Below are 20,000 nucleotides of genomic sequence, written 5' to 3'. Positions count from 1 at the left end.
GTTAAAAATAACTGCTGCTTCAGCACTATTAATCTTATAAAGAGTCTTCTCTATCTTTCTGATGACGGCTTTCTCGTTGTTGCTTAGACTGGCGAGCAACGCACAAAGGGCATGGTAAAATTCGGTTGAGTCATTTGATTTATTATTGCTTATACAATTCTCTCTTCTCTCTCTCTCTCTCTCTCTCTCTCTAACGCGACGTTTCCTCCTGATCGACAGGACATTATCAAGCGATAACTGCTGAGGGACTGAATTCCAGTGGCGAGTCCTTCTCCTTTTATCGTGGTGTTGCGAGCTCTCCAGTACGGTCAGAGCACTTCTCCGGTAGGTCGAGTTTTTATTGGTTCCCGGGAAGGTGACTCATACGGCGGGCGTTGACTAGTCTTGCAGACCTTCTCAGGTAGGGGGTATCACCGGGAGCCTCTTGATTGGCTTCTACCTGCGTGACGTCACCCCTGGTATAATACCGCATGCCCTTTGGTGCGTTGCTCGCCAGTCTAAGCAACAACGAGAAAGCCGTCATCAGAAAGATAGAGAGACTCTTTTATAAAAGATTAATAGTGCTGAAGCAGCAGTTATTTTTAACAAAATAATAATAATAATAATAATAATAATAATAATATGTGGCGCCGTGGCAGAGTGGGTTAGGTCGTCAATCGACAGGTTAAGCAACATTGGGGCTGGTCAGTCGTTGGATGGGTGACCACTCTCCTCGGCGTTGATTCCTTGGGAAAGGATCTTTACCATAATTTCCTCAGTCTACTCAGCTGTAAATGAGTAACTATCCCTGATGGGTAGGGTCCAGCTATGGGTTAAATAGCAAAACTGAGCAATGATGGAAAGAAATGAAGGAATAAACGACAACGACGTAAATGGAACCTCTGGCAACAGAGAAGCTTCGTCCGGCAGCCAGGTATTCAACCCAATTGAAGGGGAAGACGGTCAGGTACTTGGAGGTCGTCATCCAGCAACTGACCACCACAACGACAGTAACCAACAGCCTGAGATTGGAGCTACAGAAGCAAACCAAAGGAAGAAATGGACAAGAGAAGAAAATAAGGAAATATGGAGATGCTACATCAGAAGCAACCCGTCAGAGAGAGGATATAGAAGAAGGTTGGTCAACATCTGGAATGAGAGGAATAACACCCCCCAAACAGAACAGAGGCTGGCAGACCAAGTAAGAAACATAAAGAAAAAGAACTGGCTCTCCCAACAGAAAGAGAAGAACTGGAAAGGGAAATGTCACACGACAACGAATTACACGAAGACGAACTGAGAGACGATGCCACAGAAGACGACAGGGATGATGAGGTATCAAACAACGACACACGAAGAAACACTGACGTAGTAACAGAGAGGACGGAATGGGTAGAAAAGATTAGACAACGATGGAACCAGATACAGAGAGAACAAAGATCCCCTCCATGAAAGCCTACAATGCTAAGGAAAGTTTAAAGGGAGAAAGAAAAAACAAGTGAGGTCAATGAGATAATGGGCATAATAATACACCACCAGTATCACAGAAACAAATAACTTGCATATGCAGGAGCAAGATTAGTAGCAGAACTGATGGGGATACGAACACCAACACCACCAGCACAACCAACCCAACAGAAACCAAAACAGCAACCTCCTTGGAAAAGGCGCCTGGAAAAGCAAATCATGGTGATGAGATCTGACTTGAGTAAACTGAGAGAGATGGCAGAAAAAAGGGCTAATAAGCAAGAAAAAAACGAGGGAGGGGAACTCAACGAAAAATACAAAGTACAAGAGAGGGGACTAAACAACACAATAGAAGATGTAAAACAGAGGCTTAAGATCCATGTACATGAACAGGAATAAGGGATACCAACAGAACAAAAACTATTCGGAACTAACCAGAAAAGACTATACAGCCAACTAAGAGGGGAAGACAACCACCAAGAAATTCCTGAAGCCAAACCAAGTAAGAGAGACTGGAAAACATATGGAGCAATCCGGTATCACACAACAAACATGCAACATGGCTCCAGGAAGTCAAGGAAGAAGAAACAGGGAGAATAAAACAAAGATTCACAGAGATCACGACAGACGCAGTCAGACACCAACTAAAGAAAATGCCAAACTGGAAAGCCCCAGGTCCCGATGAAGTCCATGGATACTGGCTCAAAAACTTCAAGTCCCTACACCTACAAATAGCAGAACAACTCCAGCGCTGTATCTCAAATTACTATGCACCTAAATGGATGACCACAGGAAGGACATCCTTAGTACAAAAAGACAACAGTAAGGGAAATATAGCCAGTAACTACAGGCCTATCACCTGCCTACCAATAATGTGGAAGTTACTAACAGGTATCATCAGTGAAAGGCTATACAACTACCTAGAGGAGACAAACACCATCCCCCACCAACAGAAAGGCTGCAGAAGGAAGTGTAGGGGCACAAAAGACCAGCTCCTGATAGACAAAATGGTAATGAAGAACAGTAGGAGAAGGAAAACCAACCTAAGCACGGCATGGATAGACTATAAGAAAGCCTTCGACATGATACCACACACATGGCTAATAGAATGCCTGAAAATATATGGGGAAGAGGAAAACACCATCAGCTTCCTCAAAAATACAATGCGCAACTGGAATACAATACTTACAAGCTCTGGAATAAGACTAGCAGAGGTTAATATCAGGAGAGGGATCTTCCAGGGTGACTCACTGTCCCCACTACTCTTCATAGTAGCCATGATTCCCATGACAAAAGTACTACAGAAGATGGATGCCGGGTACCAACTCAAGAAAAGAGGCAACAGAATTAACCATCTGATGTTCATGGACGACATCAAGCTGTATGGTAAGAGTATCAAGGAAATAGATACCCTAATCCAGACTGTAAGGATTGTATCTGGGGACATCAGGATGGAGTTTGGAATAGAAAAATGCGCCTTAGTCAACATACAAAAGGGCAAAGTAACAAGAACTGAAGGGATAAAGCTACCAGATGGGAGCAACATCAAACACATAGATGAGACTGGATACAATACCTGGGAATAATGGAAGTAGGGGATATAAAACACCAAGAGTTGAAGGACACGATCAGGAAAGGATATATGCAGAGACTCAAGGTGATACTCAAGTCAAAACTCAACGCCGGAAATATGATAAAAGCCATAAACACATGGGCAGTGCCAGTAATCAGATACAGCGCAAGAATAGTGGAATGGACGAAGGCAGAACTCCGCAGCATAGATCAGAAAACCAGGGAACATATGACAATACACAAAGCACTACACCCAAGAGCAAATACGGACAGACTATACATAACACGAAAGGAAGGAGGGAGAGGACTACTAAGCATAGAGGACTGCGTCAACATAGAGAACAGAGCACTGGGGCAATATCTGAAAACCAGTGAAGACAAGTGGCTAAAGAGTGCATGAGAAGAAGGACTAATAAAAGTAGACGAAGACCCAGAAATATACAGAGATAGGACAATGACAAACAGACCAGAGGACTGGCACAATAAACCAATGCATGGACAATACATGAGAAAGATTAAAGAACTAGCCAGCGATGACACGTGGCAATGGCTACAGAGGGGAGAGCTAAAGAAGGAAACTGAAGGAATGATAACAGCGGCACAAGATCAGGCCCCAAGAACCAGATATGTTCAAAGAACGATAGACGGAAATAACATCTCTCCCATATGTAGGAAGTGTAATACGAAAAATGAAACCATAAACCACATAGCAAGTGAATGTCCGGCACTTGCACAGAACCAGTACAAAAAGAGGCATAATTCAGTGGCAAAAGCCCTCCACTGGAGCCTGTGCAAGAAACATCAGCTACCTTGCAGTAATAAGTGGTACGAACACCAACCTGAAGGAGTGATAGAAAACGATCAGGCAAAGATCCTCTGGGACTATGGTATCAGAACGGATAGGGTGATACGTGCAAACTATAGACCAGACTTGACGTTGATTGACAAAATCAAGAAGAAAGTATCACTCATTGATGTCGCAATGCCATGGGACCACCAGAGTTGAGAGAAAGAGAGAGAAAAATGGATAAGTATCAAGATCTGAAAATAGAAATAAGAAGGATATGGGATATGCCAGTGGAAATCGTACCCATAATCATAGGAGCACTAGGCACAATCCCAAGATCCCTGAAAAGGAATCTAGAAAAACTAAAGGCTGAAGTAGCTCCAGGACTCATGCAGAAGAGTGTGATCCTAGAAACGGCGCACATAGTAAGAAAAGTGATGGACTCCTAAGGAGGTAGGATGCAACCCGGAACCCCACACTATAAATACCACCCAGTCGAATTGGAAGACTGTGATAGAGCAAAAAAAAAAAAAAAAAATAATAATAATAATAATACAGACGTGACGCTGATTGACAAAATCAAGAGGAAAGTATCACTCATTGTGGTCGCTATACCATGTGACACCAGAGTTGAAGAGAAAGAAGGGGGGAAAATGGATAAGTATCAAGACCTGAAAATAGGAATAAGAAGGATATGGGATATGCCAGTGGAAATTGTACTCATATAATCATAGGGACACCGGAAGGCACGGTCCCAAGGTCCCTGGAAAAACAACAGATGCTGAAATAGCTCCGGGACTCGTGCAGAAGAGCCTGCTACTAGAAACAGTGCACATAGTGAGAAAAGTGATGGATTCCTAAGAAGGCAGGATGGAAGGATGACAGTAGTTCTAAACTGAAAAGGGCAGGAATGCTAAAAAAAAGGAGAATTAGGAAGATGAAATGCAACGTAAACAATCAGAACTGTAGTGCATAATTTCCTAGAGAATTTCTGGGGTCATTTCGTCCCTGTTTGTTAGAGGATTAACCGTACTTTTCGTACCTTCTTAATCTAAGGAATTTACTGGAAATTTTACTAATGACGCGATTACTAATCTGAAAATTAAATAGCAAAGTGTGCCATTTATACAACGCATTCTATGGTCATCCGTTATTCCCAAGTATGAGTGTCCTGGCCTTCAGGAAGATGTATAACAGATCAGTAAGCTGCTTAAATCAATGGAGTATCAGATTGCATATTCAGTTAGCGTACAGCAGTGCTCCAAATTAGTTAACTATTCCCTCTACAGCAAAACAATGAACACTTTTTCTTGGGAGTGGCTAGTAACACTACTTTAACATTGATTATTTTACTCTAACTTATTCAGGCTGTATGTTTTCATTCATATTTTGTTGTTGATATATTGTTATTAATTTCATCACCATGTCACTCTAGTTTTTCTGTGCTTTTCCAAACCGAGGAACTTACTTTTTTGAGCGTAGTATTTGGCAACGAAAAATTTATAATTACTTAGAATTCTCATCTGTTTGTACCTTGATAAATAAAAAAAAACTAAACGAAATGCTTACTTTGCGTTTCACGATCAAATTAAAACAGCGTATACGGTAATCGTCTATTTATAGATTGAAACTTCACGGTAAAAACAAGAGAAACTTTCCCAGCGAATTAAATGTATAAAAAAAAAATCATATAGCAAGAAAAAACGATAACCTGCTGTTGTGATGTTTGCATGAATTATGTTCAAGGTGTCAGTTATCCTGCCTAAGCATTTTGTGATGCATTAGTTTGTGTAATGGAAAAAAAAATAAGATTCAATTATAATCTGATTGTGGATAATTTATTAGCTATGTTTTTTCATTCTGTGTCCCCCACCCCCCCTCCACCCTCTTTCCTACCTTTTGACCTGGTACAGTTTAGTTCTAGTAAAGAAAAACTATTTGCAGTTATAATAGGATGGTAATGGTGTTGTTCTCTTTCCAGTCTTATTTTCAAGCACTAAATGCGACTTGCACAACTTTTTTTTCTCAGTGATCATATATAGGTTACATTTTCGCATTTATTAACGGATATCATCAGGAGCTCAGTTTTGAACAATTTTCTCAAATATTCTGGTCTCTGAAAATGTGTAGTTAGTATCATTGACTGATGTGGGTGATCTTTAGGAAATTTATCCTATATGTTTAACAAATATTGTTCTGTGGGACGTAAACGTTGTTAGTTTGTTATGAGCGTAATTTTGTCTGTTGGGATCCAGACCAGTTCGAGATTATCCAATAGATACATAAGGAGAGCTCTGAATTGTAGAATATTCCTTTATTTAAATAATAATAATAATAATAATAATAATAATAATAATAATAAATAATAATAATAATAATAATAATAATAATAATAATAATAGTACACTATTGCTTTATTTGGCTAGGGAAATTTCGGGAAACAAAACTTACTACAACTGAGATTGCCACAGATTCATAGGGTCACCTTAATACTACAAACGTTTTGTCTGGATGAGCCGTCGGTTACTAAAATATGCCCCTTTCAAAGGGGGTATTGGAACATTCACATTTAAGTTTTATGTAAGTCCAGAACAAAGATTATATATATGGAAAGTTACATAAGAAGCAATTCTGAAAATGCTGATCACGTATTATGCATGTGTATAAATTTGCTTATAGTGCATGCATATTTCGTTACACGCAACAAGGTACACACACTAGGACGAAAATGAATTTAGGTACCAGCAACTTAGCCTACTATGAGATTCAGGGCCTCTGTAACACGGTTTTTTCGCAATAACTTTTTATCTATGCATTTCATAAATATAACGCTTATTCAGAATACAAATTATATCTACACATAAATTTTGACTGTATTCTGCATTACGTAGGTTGAATAAATTTGGTACTTATAATGTAAAAGTGACATATTTTGAAGACGGGCCAACTTACTCAGAGAAAAGGTTTCGAACGCACTCGTTACGTAACTTATGACGGCATTTCTTCCCTCTTTCTCGGTGGATGATTGGCTGTACTTAACGAAGGCTAAACCTCTGGCAACAATGACATACAAAATAAATAAGCAAAGCAGTACACCTTTATGAACTCTGGAACCTCTCCACTGATAATTGTCATAATGAACAAACCAACAAAATATGTTATTAAATACAAAAACACTACGATTATTAGTCTAACTCCCAAAATAGGTTTCCTAAGAAATTACAGTCTACTTTATAGGTCACAATCAGATTGACAAGATGTAGGGAATAGCTGGTAATTTTCAAAAAACATAGTAGACAAGCTTGATTTGATAACTGCTATATCCAATGTCAAGCAATTTTTATTTATTGGCTATCTACCTATTTACTGAAAAAAAACAGCCGGTACTACCGTATATTGGCTTTAAACCTTCACCAATAATTATCGTCAGAATGATGACTTCATGAGGCTCCACCCACTTTCGCCTCGTTATAATTCAGGATAACACTGAAGGCTACCATGGGCATTGTTGGATTAGAAAATTTAACATCTGTCTATAAAAACTAATTTTCTCGAGTAGTTGTAAGAAGTGCTAGATGATCCTCAAGGATCCCAGCAGTTGGCCTAAACGTTTAATTCATGTATATTACGCTATACTGTTGCGGCACTACTGCTACAGTAGTATTACTACGCTAGCATTGATACCCCACCCACATCTATGCATCGTTCCGCCATTCATAAAGTCTTTGGGTTTCAGAGGCGATGGAGTTTCTGCCTGGTGGATGGGCGGGGCAACATTTCGTCAAAAGGCGTGTTTACCTTCCTTACGTAATGAATGTTTTACGACTCTTGGCTCGTAATCATTGGCCATGACGTCAGCTAGATCATTTTTACTCTATAAAAATTAAAACTAACGGGTTTAGGTTATTGATAATGCTGACAAAATTTGTGTGTGGTTGTAAAATATACATATGTCAACTTTCAGCTACATCCGATGCTTTGACAAGGAGCAAAGTCCAAAAAACCGTGTTACAGAGACCCTGAATCTCATAGTAGCTGCTGGTTATTTGAGGAAATAAGTGTACACGAGTAAGTGAGAAATGAGAGAAATGAGACAGGTGAAGGAAGTTTGGAAAATAAGAGTGAACGAAAAAGTTGTAGTTAAAATGCCGGACGAAAATAACTGGTTCTGACGTCGCGCCCGTTTTTCTTTTGAAAGTTTTGTTTGGCGCATAAACCAACTCCCCTAAAAAGAACGATAAAACAGCGATGAAGCTCTTAGAGAGAGAGAGAGAGAGAGATTGTTTCAGGCAGTGACCCATACACGGCGTAGATCCTTACAAAACAAAAACGAAATTTACCACCATATTAATTTCATTATTATTTACTTTTTACGATTCATGGATGAATACCTTGGGGAGTATAAAACTTCCACAACATTAACCATTTTATACTATCACGCAAATAGCTAATCGGTTGCACGTCTGTCCAACCATTTCTAGGTTTTTCTCTCCTTCGATTTTAGTTTTTTTTTATTCCATTCTCTTTTTGCCAGCTTATCATCATCCATTCTTTGCTGTGTGATCTAACCGCCCTAGAATTCTCTTATCATTCATTCCTCTAGACTGCTGTAACCATCATACCACTTCGAATATCCACTTTTCTCAACCTGTCTTCTTGTGCTAAATACACTTCACAAACAGTTTTTCCTATTATCTTAAGCCGTTTATCTCTCATTTGCATTCAGCATTCACACTTCACTTCCATAAAGAAGTTTTGGCTAAGCAATTCTTTCTTGCATTCCAACCATAGTTTCCAAAGACAAATCAGGCTCTTTTCTAAAGTTTCCGACGCACCTGGAATTCGCCTCTTCACTCACTCTTAAATAACCTGTAACATTGATTTCCAGAATATTATTCACATAAGTTTTTTCTTTTTTTCCATAATCCATATTACCGTTTACAGCAATCTCCCAGGCTTCCATCAACCGTTATAAGTTTACTCTTGCTTCTATGTGCTCTCAGATTTCTCCTTTTAGAACAATTTTTAAACTTTATTGATTTTTGCAGTTTCTTTAGAATAGCCCCTAATGAGTACTGTGCCATTTGCAAACGCCAATCCAACCACACTCCATTCGCTACCCATTTACTTATAATCCACAACTTGTGACTGTAGCCTATTCATTGCTCGTTCCCTGACTTCTGGTATCCCTCCATCCATACGCATACACACACACACAAACACACACACACACTCAGGGGAGTAAGTCTACAAACTACGGTTTTGTTGTTGTTCTCGTTGGGGGGGATGGTTTAGGAAAGCCTTGAGGAAAAGCCTATAAAGGTCTGTAAAAAAGTGTTTCGCGTTGTGTTAAAGATACAGGAATTTTAGGATAGGATATTTATGATTTATTCATTAGAATGAAAATGTAGAAAAATTAATAATGTGCTGGTTAAACAGTACAGAACAATTATATTTCTAATAAAATATAGGTTATTCATTTTAATTTTCGTTGGTGAAACAACGCTCTATTTGATCATAGATTTTAGCTCTCGCGCCGTGTAAGCTGGATTTCGGATCACGCCTTGTTAGTATAACGTGAAGATATTCGTCCATCTTGCCTTTAGTAACATTAAGCATGCAGAAAATTATATAGCTAAAACCGTAGAAATTGGACTGTATTAACATTCATATAGCAAATGACACTGGTAGAGAGAAAAAATTATTTACTCTTACAAATGAATATACATTCATAATAAAAAGATGTACTCCCAAACAATCTTCTTGAGGCAGTGCGTCAGAATTATACTGGCTGGCATCTTTAAATCAGTTTCTGTTCATAGGTCTTCATAATCAGTAATGAAGGTCGCAGGCATCAAATAATCACAGAAATGACATTAATTACCTTTATACATAGCGCCTTACATCACTCTGTGTACTCATTTCATGTTGAATATTTTCCTGTGCTTATCTAATCAAAATGAATAAAGCATTATATAGGGATCAGCTAAGGTTTCCTTAAACTTTTCACTGCATTCTGCGTAAAATTATTCTCATATTCATTTTAAGAAAGAGTAAGATCTAAGTTAGTTTTAATGAGATTTACTTTCCCCTTCTCATTGAATACCACCAGAGAGATTTTCCTTGCGATAAATAATTGAATATCAATTGTTGCAATAAGAATGGACAAAGAAGTACATGGGGACATTCACATTTGTACAAATCGATACATTTCTGGAAAAAAAATTCAAAATAACCGCTTTGTCTTTTAGTGGAGTAACTCAGCATATAGAATAGTTTCTTTTAAATGGCCTTACACAGCAATATTAACATCCTCCAAAAAGTTCCCAGCCTTAATTACAAATGTACGAAGAAGATTGGCATCAGTTTTTATGAAGTCTAAATCGGGACCCAATGCAGATGGAGTGTTGGAAAGGGACAGGGGGAAAATTAAATTGAAACAAGTGATTTGGAAACAATTAGCGACAGTCGGTCAATAATGAAGTTTTTCCGAAACGGTAATATATATGGAAATTAGGAACACTCGTATTTTTATGTCTTTTCCTTTATGAGTTACTCTCATTTTCGATCAGTGGCTTTCTTTGGATTTGATTGAAGTTGCAAAATTGTTTCTATGGGGAAACTTTTAGTCGTGCACTCGTGTTGTAGCCGTCATTATCGTGTTAAAGTGAGCATGCGGCTTTTTTCCCTCGATGTGTTTTAACTCATTCAAAAGAGAATATTTTAAAATCTAGAATTTTTCCACGAGATTCTCCCATACCAAGAATTGCATATAGGACACCCAGTTACATCTAGTTTTATTGTGTGTTGAATATCCTGAGACCTCCACTTGGAATGTGTAATTTACTTACATGCAAAGAAAAACGCAAATATGATTTTCAGTTAGACTATTTGAAGAATCCTTTCTAAATCAACAATGTGTGTTATCAGGGGTGAGTCCTCTGTAGCATTAAACATTTCGAGATGGTCGTTTAAGAATGTTCTTCACATCTTCGTTTGTAGTGCAGCTATCCTACTGACATTAGTATATAAACGGTCACTGTATGGACATTATACTACCAATAATTTCAGTGTTAATAATCGTACTACTGCTACCACTATTATAGCCTCTTTTTCTATCTTCCTCCTGTGTCAATTATAAAACAGATCGTCTCTTATATGAAGTCATATGTCTGGCTCTTGTCAATTTATGAGCTTCGGAAACCCCATTTCAAAGAAATACCCTGACATATTGGTAATGAAATGCAATTATTTGGAATGAGCCCCAATTATTCTTCCTCTGTACACTTAGCTGATCTGGGTGTGCAAGGAATGACTGTGTATTCTACGCAGGGCAAGGAAATATAGAAGGCATCAATTTCCGAAATAGTTGTTCAGCAAGTAATGAAGAGCAATTTAAAGTTGAACCATGAGAATGAATATTACCAGCAGAGGTAGAAAAACAAAGTTACACATAAGTTTGCAAAGGGGAAATGCTAGCAGGGTCAACTCTCAATGATAACATATAATCGCAACCAGAAGGGTTGAACGCACAAACATAGACAGAACCACACTTGATATAATGTATATATATATATATATATATATATATATATATATATATATATATATATATATATATATATTCATAATTATAATCACTTTAACACGTAATTCGATTGTCGCATATCACCAAAGGTGAAAAAAATGAGTGGGGTCTAGGTACTGACCGGTTTCGACTTTATTTCCAAGCCATTGGCGATAAAGTTGAACCAGTTTAGGATCTAAAACCCCCGTCTCTTACTTTTTCACCTGTGGTGATGTGCGAGATATATATAATATATATATATATATATATATATATATATATATATATATATATATATATATATGTGTGTGTGTGTGTGTTGTGTGTGTGTGTGTGTGTGTGTAGTAATTCTTTTGATACACTTGTCACTACAAAGCCTTGAGATCCAGGTGAAAGAAATACGAAAAAAATTATAATGCCCGGTAGCAGGAAATGTACCCGGGTTTACCATAATCACGACAAACAAAGTCACGTTGCCGACCTCGTCGTGATTATGGTAACTCGGGTTCGTTTCCCGCTACCGGACGTCATAATTTCTTCATTTATATTGCACTTGGTTAACAAGGCATTGTAGTGACAACGGTATCCAAAAGAGCGCGAAGAATTCGAGGGGTTAAGAGGGCATTGTGTAGCTTATAATTACATTATATATATATATATATATATATATATCTATATATATATATATATATATATAATACACACACATCACATGAAACATCATGACCGTTAACTTTGCACTGAAATTCTTTTCTTTTCATGTGTAAGTTCTTTGACTAAGCCGACCTTTTCGACAAAAGCTTGAGGGAAAGCAGTAGTATATCGACACATGCAAAAATCTCCGAAGGCAAACTTTTAAGACCTTGGAAAGGAAAGGAAAAATTATCGGAAACCATTAGCAGTTGCTTTCAGTCATAACACATCAGAAGAAGAAAAAGTTTCATTTTGCAGTTCATTTCTGCTCGTGCGTGTTTCTGTTTGGCGTGGAAATTTAAAAAGAAAACCCTACACAGACAGAAATACACTCACACGTTTGAAAGTAGGAAAAAAAAACAGCGAATGTCTGTCAGCAAGCTTCAAGTTAAATTCTCGTACTGATTTTCCACCCCATCCTCCTTATCATGGGTAATGTGGCTCTGCCGAATGAGCCTGAAGCTATAACTATATACTTGGCATAGCTTTGGACTCTAGTCTTGCTTTTGAGAAGCAATTAATGGAATTGTCAGCAAATGCCGCAGGAAAGTTAGGTATTGAACGTAAGGCCTCATACATTTATGACAGTGATAGAATCAGTGAACATTGGATGTCCGCTTCTGCTAGAGATTTATCTCTTTTTAAATAGAGTGGTTCGTGGTGTGGTAGGTTTCTGTTTCGTAACATTAGCAGTTATGACTAGGACCATCGACGGATGGCATCTCGTTTGTCATCTTTTCATAAGTCGGATTTAAACAGAGGTCTTTCACATTCACAATTGATCCCTGATCCTGTTTTCCTGGCGAGAGCGAACAGTTATTCTAAACGGCAGCTACCAATGTGCGGTAATAGTGCCTTGCTGTCGAAGTATTCAGTTCCAGAGGTCGTTTACTCCTCACACCATTGGACTTTGGAACAGTTTCTCTGAGGACGCTGTGCAATTAGAACCTCAGGAGTTCAAGCGAAGATTCAATGCATTACTGCCCTAAAAGAATTTTCCTTTTATTTGTCTTACATTTTTTTATTAATTTATTAATTTGTTGCATTACCTTTTCTTTTCCAATAATCTATCTCTTCTCTCTGGATTTCTCATTACAATCTATCACTTGTTTCTAACGAAAACCTTATTCTTTGGAAGTTTGAATTTCGAGTCAGTGGCCCATGTGGGCTTGTTCCATATGAATAGGGTTCCCCTACTTGATAATGCTAATGGCAATATGTCAGCCAGCATATTCAAGTCTGTTATGTAGCTTAATTAAGACTTATAACCAAAGGTGCCGGAACCTGCTTTGACGTAGCTGGTTCTTAGCCAAAAAACCAGAACGACCTGAAGAAAAGTTTTACCCTCCCCAACATCAAGCAGTGAAAAAGAATCTGAAAATTTATATGAGATTTAGGAATTGAAAACTGTATGAAAATCAAAAATTTTCTCCGTTGATAGGATTATAATTAGCCCTTCATCAAAATTGGGTTTCTTTAAGATGGATATAAGAGGACTGGTCCCATCCTATGTTTATTGAGGATTTTAAAGTCGGGAAATCCAGTTAAGTTTTTTGTGATGCTAATAAGTACTTTTTTGTGTCTTTTGATTACTCAGTATAAGCAGCTTATCGATGAGTTTTCATGTAACCGTTGGGTACTAAAAGAGAGAGAGAGAGAGAGAGAGAGAGAGAGAGAGAGAGAGAGAGAGAGAGGAGAGAGGACAAACGCTCGCCACTTAATTTTTTCACGTCTTCAGAAAATTTAAATCCTTGTAGTATACAAAAAAGGCCATGTACACAATACTATTTTTTTTAAATATCTAGCAATTTATCTTTAAAATGCCCATTTTAGGTCACCATGTAATGATTATATTGAGTGCGAATCGAGTCTTGCAATTTTCTTAATTTACATAACTGCAAGCGGCTATAAAAGGCTAATATGCGATTTCATCTCTGAAAATATTTTATTTCGAAAAAGGGAAAGTCTTTGCCTCTAGTTATCAATAATGCTCTTACTAGATCTTCCATTACTTTTCTTGTCTAATAATACCGGATGCTGATCACGTGAGCCTTTGTGTCACTTATGCAGGGCCGGTCTTAAAAGCCTCTTTGGCCAACTTGATCAAACTGGACCCCGCGCCAGAGTCACTGTTTGAAGCCGTTTCGGTATTCCTCACATTGTTATGCATACCATATTAATGGAAAATTTAAATTTGGAAAATCATTTTCAAATTAAACATTAAGAAAAAGCAGTTTGAAATTTTCTAATTTTCTAATTGGGACCAGCAATTCATAGCAATGACCCTGCACTTTGATCGTAAGAAAGCACTCCAATTTATACTTGAGTATCATTAGATTAAAAGGTTGCCGATTTGCTAACTTTCACGTTCGAACACAAACTCCCGGTATTATTATCCTCGACGTGTGTTCTCAAGCATTATGTACAATACTCAAGCGGGTTGGGCAGAACCACTACATTGCAGCTCTTCGTTCCATCAAGGAGAGTTTGTTATTCCCTCGGGGGGTTTATTTTCGATTTCTCTCCAGCGAGATGCATATAATAGCTCGAGGTAATTCCCGTAAAGTTCTGGATGTCGTGATGTTTGAGCAAGCGCGCAACTTCGCCCGCCCAACCTTAGCTGTTGTCTCTTCCTAATGAGGACCTGAGTGAGTTCGTGGATTGGCGTCCGAGTGTTTGGATTATAAAAGGTGTTTGGTGACTTGGCTTAAAATCTGACGAAGGCCTTTCCTGGCATTAGCATATGACTATGGCTTGATTCCGTTAAGTGCTTTACTCAATTAAGGTTCTTTGCAGCGTCCCTTCGGCCCCTAGCTGCAACCCCTTACGTTCCTTTTTCTTTACCTCTGTTCATAATATCTGTCTTCTTTCAGGTTTTCCTCCTGTCACACCTTTCAGGCCTTTTTACGGTTGATTTCCCCTTTTAGCGTTGAATGACCCCATAGGTCCCAGCGCTCGGCCTTTGGCCAAAATTCTATATTCTATTTTATTCAGTCATGGGCTTGAGGCAATATTTCGTTCGACTTTGAACCCGATACAAAAATATCATTATTTATAATCTTGCACCACTTTTTTACATTTTATGATAATTTTTTCTATATAAATCCATCGATTCAGTCAATACTAATTCGATTTGCCTGTCTTCAATAATGAATTATCCTTGTTATATGAAATTGATGGAGGATCACAAAGGTCTGAGGTATATACTCTTGCAATTATGCAGTAATCTCTATTTTAGTTGTTTTCCTAAGTAAATGTTCAATAGAATTTTAAAAGTCGGCCTAACACAATTATAAAAACAATTTTTTTTAGAAGACCCAGTACTCAGTTGTGCTTATTGCTATTTGCGCCCATTAGTAAACGAACAAAATAACCCATTCCAAGTGGTTTATTTTCCTCACAGATGCCAAAGAAAACCTTCTCTAAGAGCTCCCAACATCAGGGAAGTCGCTCCGAAGGACTTCCGTATAACCGTAAATGTTCGCAAGTTTGTTGGAAAGTGTATAAGTGTTTAACTTCGGTTTCAAGTTGAGGGAATCATTTATTTTTCGTAGGAGCTGGAGTCTCATTTTGAGTTGTAAGTGTACTTCTTGTTTTTTTACAGGTGGAAAAGATTTAAGCGACTTTTTGCAGTATATAAGGCTATAGCCTTACATTCTACTTATAGCAGTTGGATCCAGGTATGGTCATTGGATTTATCGATAGCTATAAGGAACTGGATCAACAGCTGTCACAGCCTTCTAGTTTTCAACAGTTTTCTATTATACGCTGTTATGTAGTTTGCTTTTGTGTCTGCTGGTTTGTTTGTCTTGGTCAAATCTTGTAACTCAATCATTTTATGACCTGTTCCCTTTGTCCGATGGACTTGAACTTTTGCATGGTCATTCAATCCCAGTAACAATACAACCTTACATGATCAGTGAGTCAGCAGTGACCTTTAGTGACCCTACGGTGACCTATCTCGAGATTTGTATGAAATTTTTCGGATTTTTTCACAACTTTGACTGGATAAATTTTGCAAATCATCTTTGGCTCGATAGGACATCAGTTTCGTTAGCTACAATTATAAGTAGGTTACCGTTTGCGTCAAAGGTCAAATGTATAGAATGGAAAAAAATGTATACAATGTATTTAGAAATACTTTTATTAAAAGCGTGGACAGCAACATAGAAGGAAATGTTTCAACACACACACACACACACACACACACACACACACACACACACACACACACACACACATATATATATATATATATATATATATATATATATATATATATATATATATATATATATATATATATATATATCTTCTGTAGCATTTCCATCCATGTCTGTCACCCCCGATTTTATTCTTTTCTGAAAACTTTTATCTATTCTTAATTCAGATAGTTAGTATGAATAGAGCTCGACTTTGATCTTCCTGCGCTAGTGAGCATAAGTATCATAGATTTTGAAGTCTATATTAGCTAAGGGTGAAAAATCACCAGCACTAAGGCTTAAAGGGGTTTGAATAGGTACTCGTGAGACTTTTTAGAAATGGTAGGTTTCTTATATCTGGTGATAATTTGAGAGGATGATTATATATATATATATATATATATATATATATATATATTTATATATATATATATATATATATCATATATATAATATATATATATATATATAATATATATATATATATATAATAATACTAATAATAATTATAATAATATTAATGGAGCCATAAAAACACAAAATATAGAAAGAAAGTACTGTATTTCAGAGACAGCTGTCTCTCTCTGAAATATAGTACTTTCTTTCTACTATTGGTGTTTTTACGGCTTACTTTTACTAGATGGAATTATGTAGTAACAGAACATTTTTTACCGTGAAATTGCTACACATGTTCAAGGTACAATGAACAATAAGAAAATTTTTACGTAAGAACACTTTCATAAAAAGAAGAATATCAAATAAAACCAAAACACCGTTAGAATAAGTACTAGCCCCCCCCCCCAAAACAATCTAACAAGCCCAATCTAACAAGCCCACATTCTCACTACAAGAAGCTAATCTCCAACACCTCAAAGCCTAACAAGATTGGTAGTTAACAACAGATGACCAAACTGATCCTAATTACAGTAAACATAATTAACATCACACATTCAAAGTGAAAATTAGACAACAAGCGTCGAGAAAAAATAAATACATGTAAACAATGCTCAAAAAAGAAAATGTTTATGTACGATGTTAACTTTTTGACTTTTGCATACAATAGCGTTATATGTTGGCAGTGGAGAGAAGCTGCAGAAACTGTTATGGTAATTCAAGTTTATTCGCCAGAAAAAAAAAAAACTGCGAGAAAGTTACTGAAAGCAAAGTAATGATGGTTAAATAGAAGCCAGGAATGTATATTTTTTGTTAATATATATATATATATATATATATATCTATATATATATATATATATATATAATGTGTGTGTGTTTGTGTGCCATGGAGTAGGAAAGAAAAAAAGCTGATTCCTGCAAGCCTTTGAAGTAAATATAAATAGACGATAACGGTAAGAAGAGGAAGTGTGATTAGAAGGCAAACAAGGCGTGACCTGAACTCCATCTTACTCTGGACGCTAGCTAAATTTTACGGTCAAGTACCGAATTGTTTTACCAACGAAGATTTAAATAAATACGCTATATTAAATTAGAAATAATTGTTATACACTGATTAAAATGCACATTATGTTTTTTTAAACTTTAATTTTAATAAATAAATCGTAAATACCCTATCCTAAAGTTCCTGTATCTTTATATCACGCAAACACCCTTTTCAGGCTTTTGTAGGCTTTTCCACAGGGCTCTCTTAACTCCACAACAAGAGCACGAACAACAACAACAACACGAACAACAACAACAACAACAAAGTAGTTTGCAGTTTTTTACTCCTCCGTTGTTAAGCGAAAATCAAAATAAGATAGCAGAAAGTTGGTGAAGGAAAAACGTTTTTAGAAATGTCAACCAAAGTGACTATGACAAACTTAAAATAGCTTGGAGAGAGGCACTGTCTATTGCTTACGGGTTTTTTGAATACCAATTTTTTTCCTGGTTTTCATTTTTTTTATATATTTTTGGCAGAGTTGCGACGCGAAACGGAGGTGTTGAGTCAACAGTATTATTTAGGCAGGCGAAAACTGTAGGGATGTATAAAGAATATGATAAATAGTTAGCGAGGACAAAAAGAAGGCTTAGAACACAGATTTGTGAAAAAATGCATAATTCAGAATTCCTGTAGCAAAGGAAAAAGTGAGACCGAGTAGGCGATATAAAACCGCCCATGCACCCCCCCCCCCCCAAATGTAAGAGAATGCACGCATGATAGAGCATTTATCGCACGAAGTGAGAGACTGGACGTGCTGTTGGTGATATGTCTTGTGTATTACTATATGTACGTAGTTTTCTGTAGCTATGTGTGTGTGTGTGGTGTGTGTGTGTGTGTTTTGTGTAACCGTTAATACTGAATTATCGTCTCTCTGCCTGAAATTTATTCAATTATTTTTTTCACCTCAATAGTTAGGAAAAGCATTTTCAAATCATGATGGATCAATTAAGAAATGGCTGTTTTGACTACTTTGGTTTTAATTATTATTCTCTTTTCTTTTAATAATTAAAAGTTTTTGGACGTTAGCTCTTCAAATACCAAGAGAAAGTAAACAATGAATGTACCCCTATTGTGGACAGTGATTCATCGTTTCTTGGTGCAATAAAACTTTTTATTACGATGTATCTTGCATAAATTTGATGCTTATGAAATCATTCAGAAAGGAATGTAAAATATCTTACATTAAGGAAGCAAACCCGGACCTACTTCCGCCCCCTAGGCCCCCACCCCTCCGTAAAAAATGAAAAGCAAATCATCAATTTCCAGGTGAATTAATGTCTAAGGTGAGCAAACTCCGAACTTTCAAACTCACGTAGTTTGCGGATAATTGAATCAACTATTCCGCACCATCATCATATTCGGAATTAAATTGGGAAACTTCAGAGCAGTCTGAAATAGCCTACATATTCAACACATATTCGCAAAGACCTCGACAATCAACAGGGAATTCTGAATTAATATTCGTTTTTTAAATAATCCTCTCAGTTTTCCATCTTTTTGTTTATTGAATTAGATTATGTGCCCGAAAAACTCTTGACAGACTCGGTGGAAAAATGCGGTGCACCATTGAAGGTGAATATTCGAGCTTTTAAAACAAATACAACAGAGAGTAAAAAAGATAATTGCGAATACAACTGTTTGCTCTGTGATGTTCTTTATGCAAATCTTCATTATTTATTTTTAAAAATCCGCATTCAAGTTCTGCAGTTCTTGTGAATTTTGTAGCTTCATAATGCTGGACAAAATTCATTCTGAGAGAGATGCACTGCACTATAAACATGGGTGTGGGTGAATGTTCATTGTCCTTTTTAATACTAGTTTTCTTCGCTTACTCGCCTACAAACAAATTTGTTTGTTGTTGAAGGTTCATTTGGCCTTTTTTATTTTAACTAGTTTTTTCTTCGCTTACTCGACCACAAACTTTGATTTTTTTGTTGTTGCTTTCTAGTAGTTCTTTAAAAAAATCATGATATTTCGAAGTATTTGATGGAACAATGCCTGATCCTGCTTTCAGCTTGTTTGCAACGACGAAAAATAAAATAGATACGCTTTATTATTACCAATATTTTTCTGTACAGTTTAAAATGCACGTTCTAATAAATAAATCATGAATAGCTTAGCCTAATGTTCCTTTAGTCTGTTATGAATAATACAAAAATGGGCATTATCAGATTCCAAGAAAAAACCAGTAAAATGAATTGTTTTAGTTTTTCAAAAACCTGCTGAAATTATTTTTGATACTCTTGGCAAGTCCCAACGTCTCGTTCCATTTGAATTATGTTCGCAATTCGAT

The sequence above is a fragment of the Macrobrachium nipponense genome, chromosome 2 (genome assembly GCF_015104395.2).
Source record: "Macrobrachium nipponense isolate FS-2020 chromosome 2, ASM1510439v2, whole genome shotgun sequence".
In the NCBI taxonomy this organism is placed as follows: domain Eukaryota; kingdom Metazoa; phylum Arthropoda; class Malacostraca; order Decapoda; family Palaemonidae; genus Macrobrachium; species Macrobrachium nipponense.
This window is presented reverse-complemented; position numbering follows the sequence as displayed.